This window comes from Meleagris gallopavo, chromosome 9 (assembly GCF_000146605.3).
Source record: "Meleagris gallopavo isolate NT-WF06-2002-E0010 breed Aviagen turkey brand Nicholas breeding stock chromosome 9, Turkey_5.1, whole genome shotgun sequence".
Taxonomy (NCBI): Eukaryota; Metazoa; Chordata; class Aves; order Galliformes; family Phasianidae; genus Meleagris; species Meleagris gallopavo.
In genome coordinates, this window is record NC_015019.2 from 14372178 (window position 1) to 14379304 (window position 7127).

The 7127-nt window shown below is 43.2% G+C and overlaps 1 long non-coding RNA gene across 1 annotated transcript; it reads left to right on the forward strand.

Annotated features, from left to right (window-relative positions):
• The first annotated feature begins 388 nt into the window (after positions 1-388).
• LOC104912203 lies at positions 389-2909 on the forward strand. Its single transcript, XR_794470.2, has 3 exons — positions 389-860; positions 1239-1313; positions 2535-2909. It is a non-coding gene; the product is annotated as an uncharacterized LOC104912203 (long non-coding RNA).
• Positions 2910-7127: the final 4218 nt, after the last annotated feature.

Consider the following 7127-nt stretch of genomic DNA (forward strand, 5'->3'; position numbering starts at 1 on the left):
CCACTTCCAGTGGGGTTAATAGGGCAACTACAGGCAAATGGCAGGAGAGGAATTAAAGATTTGCTTGTGTCTCATAAACTGCTTTAGGAATCTGACGATATTTTTGGTTGTAACAAAATATTTACATAGGCTGCTCTGAAAGTAACGCTTCCTATTTATTTCCATGGAAATTACTACAAAGAGCACTATAGCACTAGTTGACAGAGCAAGTTCTCAGCTACAAACTGCTCTTTTTCAACATAGCCACCACCATGAGCTGTGCACTTTTACCAGTGATAAACAAGTGCCTACGTGCTGCACTCATACAAATCTACATGCCAGTGGAGGTGCCCCACTGTTGCTGTTGCAGCTGTTGAAATGCACCACCCACTGCATCATTGCGCTCACACTCACTGTTTGGTCTCCAGAAATATTCAGCCAGCACTGATGAGTGGTGGTGAGCTGGCAGTGGAGCGAGGCCAGCTCCTCAGGAGGTTTGAAATGTTGTGGGCATTGTGACCTGGTAACCCTCCTCTTCAGAAACCTCTGCCACTGTGATCCTTTAGACCTGAGAAATAAGACTGAGGAGTTTTCCAGTTAGTTCTTTTAAAGGAGACTGATGTGTAGCAGTGCCTAGAAGTTGGCTGCCCAGTTCATGAATGGTTTCTGCTGCTAGCAGGCTGCTGGAGCTATTTCAGAACTGCACTTCTCTGACTGCATCAGGAGGTGCAAGCTCAGAGCCACTCACGTAAGCTTGCCTTAGGGGTATCAGCGGTAGTGGAGTCTCTAATGAAAAAAATAACTGAAACAACAACAAGAGAAATGAGGAAAATGAAGATTTTCAGACAACAAGTCTTTTATCTGTGCCTCCGCTGGGTGAGGTGAGTGCTTCTGTTCTGTGTTATAGCTGAAGTCACAGCTATATGCAGAGGGGGTGCTGGGAGGCTGTTCTAATTAAAAGTGGTCCTGACTTATGAAATTCAGGATGCTGGGAGGAAGCTGTCTGGGATGATTAAAACACTATCTGAATGTTGACACAGATCAGTCTGCGATCCATTTCTGAGCCTTTCTTTAGTTGTGATATTGTCTGCAGTTTTTGTAGCTGTTGTTTGTTTGCTGGGTTTCTTTTTTCTCCAGCATTGGAAACTACATTGTCTGAATATTTTCTCTTCAGTGAAAGATCAGGCTGACCACTGCAGGTGCTACAGTAAAGTACCTGGCTGTTGCCAGCAGATTTTTCTTGTTCTTTCTTTTCCCAGGGAGAAGACCATATCCTCCTTGAACCCTCTGCCTGGTTGTGTGCGATTCTGTAGCAATTTGTTTCTTCATGAACAGTAAGAAGAAACATAAGAGAAGTGCTAGAATTGGGCTGGCTTTTTTTTGTCTCACCTGCATGGTTTGAAGCATTTCTCAGCCTTCTCATCCCCATAGCAGCAGGCAGAGTGGCAGTCCTATATCCCATCCTGCTGGCTGCTCGTAACACCCTCACTGACCTCTGCTTTCCTCTTCCCTGTTCCTTCACCTGCTGGCATTGTGAGATGGAAGGCATGCTTCTTCAGGAGTGCAGCTTGGACACTATGCTGAGTGTGTTTCCTATCTTCCTCCCACCCATCACATCTCAGTTATTTCTGCAGCCAGCCTTATTTTTCTTTTTCCCTGCATCCTGTTACTTGCCTCAGCAGTATCTCAGTTCTGGTGTTCAGGCAGGTTAACATCAGATGAAAATCTTGAAGGACAAATAGTAGGCACAGCCCCAAACCTCCTATTTATGTCAGTATGTCAGTATGGACTGGAGCTGGAGTTCAGCAATAAAATTCATCTTAAGCATTGTCTGTAAGTATTTCCTTCAAGACTAAGTCCTAGGTTTAAATGGCAAATAATTGTTTAGCACCTACATGAGATTTTATTTGCTGTGATGAATCACTTTTGGAAAATTTCACTAGTCTCTGATGCCAGAGGGCACATTCACATTTATCAGCAGATCAGTAAATATTTACATGAGATGCACAAAGTGGCTATAAGCTCCGATTTTTTGGAAATGTCAGATCTCTACAAATAGGTGTGAAGCTTCCTGGTCCCATGCAGCCTCTGCACCTCCATCTCGTTAAAGTTTCAACTCAGAATTTGAAGACTTCTGTGTTTAATTAAACTTTTCATGAGTTCTACTCTGTGTATTAAGTGCAGCGTTTTGCTGCAAACCTGTCCCTCGCAGCAGTCTCCTTTCTGACAGTAAATCTGGCTCAGAAGTTCCAGCTCCATCTCCTTCATTCTACTCCTCTCTGCAGATGGTAACCCCAACCCTTTTGCCATTTTTTGGTTTTGCAGAACCACTGAAATGATCCGGACTAAAAAAATCCAACATGACCCAACCCTCAAAGCACCCCTAAGTCTTCTTTTTTTCTTTATTATTTTTATGTAGTTTGCTGATGTGCAACTCCCAAATCACTGCGATGATGCCGACTTCGTTCAAATTTGAAATGAATTAATTAATAACTTGCCAAAAATGAGGTGAGACTTCACTTTTTCTGGCTCCTCTTTCCCTTCTCTCCTCCCAGGAAAAGATTGTGTGAACAGCTAACTCGTGTTCAGCTTTGATGTCGTATTGTTTGGGAAACCTCCTGAAGCTTCAGAGGCACTCTTCGGCAGAGCAGCACTGCCAGCCAGCACGACGGGGAGGAGCGCTTGGATTTCTGTGAAACAAATGTGTTTTGTTATGCCAAGGGATGGCATTCAAGCAGACAAATAATACGCATACTGCACGTGAAGATGTGGAAGCGGAAACGTACAGAACTAGCGCTGGAGTCAGTGCTCCCTGCGAGGGAGCCTGCAACACGCTGCAATCCGCTTTGCTGAGTGCACCACTGCCAGCCAGGAGCTGATGGCACAGCTGAGATCAAGAAGTGTTTTAATCTCTTAATAAATTTCACAGCTAGATGGCTTTTTCATTTGTATATTGTAGACAGAGTAGTTTATGCGTCCCTTGCTTTACTGTTGACTTATTCGGGAATTCCTGAAGAATGGCAAATAGTTTGCAGTAGTTTTATTTTGGATGGAATCTGAATGAAATTCCTTGAGAAACTCAGAAGTTTCTGGAAGCCAGATTTTCTTGTGGCTTGGAAGGCTTTCTGTCACTTTGTGCTACCTTGGCATAACCAGTATACATGAGTTCTATTGCACAATGCTGAGATGGAATTCTTTCCAAACCCTCTCTGAGGCTGTCTGGTCAAGGGAGGTTCAGGCTGGTTACTGGGAAAAATGTCTTCTCAGAACGAGTGGTGATGCACTGGCACAGACTGCCAGTGGTGAGTGGTGGGGTTGCTGTCCCTGGAGGTGTTCAAGAAAATGGACATGTGGCACTGAGGGACATGGTTCAGTGGGCATGTGGGGATGAGCTGATGGTTGGACTAGATGATATGAGAGGTCTTTTCCAGCCCTAATGATTCTATCATTCTTTGTTCCTCTTTATCCAAACCTGTCTCCCATCTGAGTAATGGGGACAACTGGGAATATTCCACAACAGTTTCCACTGGACATAGAGTGTTCTCCTGCCCCACAAGGAGGGGGAGATTAGATTCAGTGTGAGCAAAAAGCACAAACTGCCAACTGCCATGAGAGGAACACTAAAAGGTCTAATTTAATCCATCTCCTCATGTTGGTGAGCCTCGTCCCAGAAAGCTTCCTTCTGCTCGCCTGTGTGGAATAAAACACTTGGAGACAGCAATTACTGGGAGATGATAAAGTAGATTGTGCCTGCCACTTGGGAGAGAATGTTTCCCAACTAACGAGCCTCTGCTTCGGGGACGTTTGCAAAGCTGTGTGCTCCAGTGGGTCTGACACACGCCTGGTTATGGTCGCACATGGCTCGGCACTGCAGTGCGTTCCAGACAGCTGAGCACGGAACTCTGTCGCTTTTGGGAGAGGCTGGCTAATTAATTCTTAATTTATTAGGATTTTGTGATCAGTGACAACACTTAATTGGCTTAAATGTGACCTTGGTTTTAATGGTACTTGTTACTGCCGCGACCTCAATGTCTTCTGCATCTCATGGGCTGCGGGGCCACCAAGGCAGGGAGCTTACCTTCCTATGCACAGGTAGAGTGACTGTGTTGGCTTTGGAAAACAGGAGACACCATTTATTTGTCGCTCTTATTTACAGGAATTTCTCCCATTTTATTCTCGCTGGATATATGTATTTTTAAAAAGATGCAATTTAGACCATGCAGCATTTAATTTCCCATCTACTAGGTCCTCAATCTATTGTATTTTTTAGTGCTGTTACTATGTAAATGGTTACCAAGTGAATAACTGCTCTCATAAATAGTCACAGCAAAAAATAACTTTAGCTTCCTATGCTAATAGACAGTGGATCTTATTAGTAGGGCTTATTAATTGGTTTGGTATCTTACTTAGTTAAAATTGGTGTGACAGTGAGTGGAAAAATAAATCCTCGTTAGGCCAGTGGGTTCCTTATTGTATGCCCTTGTAATAATCATATTCAGGGAACTTTAGAAACAGTGGGTAAGGCTCCAAACACTGCTGACAGTTTCTCAGCTATTATACAGATGTTTTACAGGGGGAGAACAAGAACCAGCATTAGAGTTAGGCTTCAGAGGTGCATGTAACCAGCTCCCAGTCCTGTATGTAAATAGCATGGTTTGATCAGCTTTGCCCAAAACAGCCTATTTGCTTCTGCAGAATGCTTCCAGAGCTGGCTGTTCATGTCCCGGGGTGGCACAGTGAGCCCATGTGTGCTGTGCATTGCTGTGGGTGTTGGTGGGAGCTGGGAGTGCTGTAGTGTGTGGGTACTCCAAGCAGTGTTTTGTTTGCCAACAAAAGAACTGTTGTGTCTGTCTGATAGCACCTCTCCATTCTTCAAGTTAAGATGCTCCTTGTGTCCAGAGTTATCTGCATCTCTGATAAATCAGTTCTGACGTGTTTTTCCACTTTTTTTTTCTTCTTTCTTTTTTTTCCTCTCCTTTTAAAAAAAATAATAAAAGTGCTAAATGTGAAGTTATGCTGCAGCGTCAGCCTAAAGCATAATTAATGCTGCAGACATAATATGATTTTAAAAGATTATCTCTGGTACTGACAAAATATCAGCAAGTCAGTCTGTACTGAGGTGCAAAATCCATACCTTCAACGTATCTGGGGTCTTTGGGTTATGTCAGCGCACGTCTTTTTGTACCTGTTCTTATTGGTGTGGTTTCGTTGTTGTTGTTGGATTGTGTTGTGTTGTTGTTTTTTTTTTTCTTTTTTGATATAGAAATAATATTTTACTTTTATTTTTAAAATAGCAGCACTTCTGTTTCTGTATTTTCCTCTTCCTGCTGCTCAGCTCCCACTGGTTCACATTCACAGGGCTGAACTTGGTTGGAGAACAAATCTCTCATAATCTCGCCTTGCTTCTCATCACCCAAGTTTCAGTCTGGGAAGGCTTTGGGTAGACTGTGGAGAATGTGTCATGGGTTTACTTAGTCTGTGTGATGCTTTGGAGAGGACGGTTAGCAGGAGATTGCAGTCTGTATCCTATGAGATGATGGTAGAACTTGAGCACGCATGAAAAATCCAGCTCCTTTGGGTTTTTAACTGTTGTTTCATAGAGAGAGGCAATGTTCTGGGTGGCAGTGGAGAGAAAGTAAAGTTAAAAAAAAAAAGCGTCTGGTCTGATGAAAACATCTCTTAACCTTGATCAAATGGGATCATTTGATACGTGCACTGCTGAACCCAGAATCTTTTGTACCAGCACGAGGGGCCACCAAGGGCAGAATATAACAGACTTGTAACAAAGGGAGTGCTCCTTCGTGTCAGCGCTGCTCAAAGGTAGCACAGTTTCTGTGCAGAAAGGTTTACAGTCTCACTAAGACCTTTGCTAACTCTTCATTCCTATCTGAAGACACAACTCTGAACATGTGAAATTGTTGAACTTCTAGCAGTAAGAAAGAACAGACAATTTATTACATTCCATGCTTGATTCCTGATTGGAACGAAGTAGTGGGATCCTAATGGATATGAAGCCCTCAGTCTCTTTCACTCCACAATCCTCCTCCTGCTGGAGTTTGAAAGAAATTTTGTTTGTCAGCTTTCGAATCTGTGGTTTGCAGCTGTAGCAAAACATTTGGAGACAAAACCTATTTTCTAAAATCTACTTAGGGTAAAATGGCCTTTTTTATTGTTTACTTCCTGCATTTGAAAGAAGTTTTGTTAAAGCCCAGCTTCTGCACCTGCGTTCCTCCAGAAAACTGTCTCTTCAAATTCTCCAGACTGATTTGTCATTTTCTTACGTGCCAGAACCGGTTGTATCTCTTATTGCATTACATTGCTGACATCGGGTAATGCCTCATGACAGATGCGGCTGCACATCACTGCACTGAGGAGCCAGAGGAGGAGCGGAGGCCCAGCTCCAGGGAAGGGCTGATATCTCCTGCACACGAGTTGTACTTACAGAACTGTAAGTCCAGTGGGCAGTCGTGTTCGTTATCTTTTTCTTTCTTTCCCTCTTTCTTTCTTTCTTTCTTTCTTTCTTTCTTTCTTTCTTTCTTTCTTTCTTTCTTTCTTTCTTTCTTTCTTTCTTTCCTTTTGGTACAAGTGTGAAGGAAGATCAAAGTCTGGGGAAGGCTGAGTGATAGGCATCTTTCTGCTTGCTTTTCTCTCTGTGCACATATCTACTTTATCTCTCAGCTTCCCGCCGGCGAGGGCTGAACAGAAGGTCTCCTTGAAATCCATGTTGTGTGTTGACCAGCAGCAGTTTTCAGAATTCAGTCCGAGTTCCTCTCGGCCCTTGCTGGCCCGATTTAATCAAAGCAAAGGGCAGCTGCTCGTATTGCCAGATGAAAGATTTAGACAGAAAACTTGTTCTGGACAAAAGGGTTTCCATGTCAGCCAAAATTCTCTCGCTTTTGTTTTTTGGGTGTTGTGCTTTCGATAAAAAGGGTGAAGTAATGCTTTTGCCTTGTGAAAAGTTCCCTGCAAAATGGAATGGGTACAGTGTCCTCTAGGGATTTCATAGCAAATAGGGTGTTCTGGGACCCACACCAACAGAAATAAATGTGGCCTGATGGGAAAAAATCCTTTACAAAAACATTGGCCTTCATTTAAATACCTCACATTGTGGAAAATTTACAATATCGCTCCCTCTATAATTTAGTGGA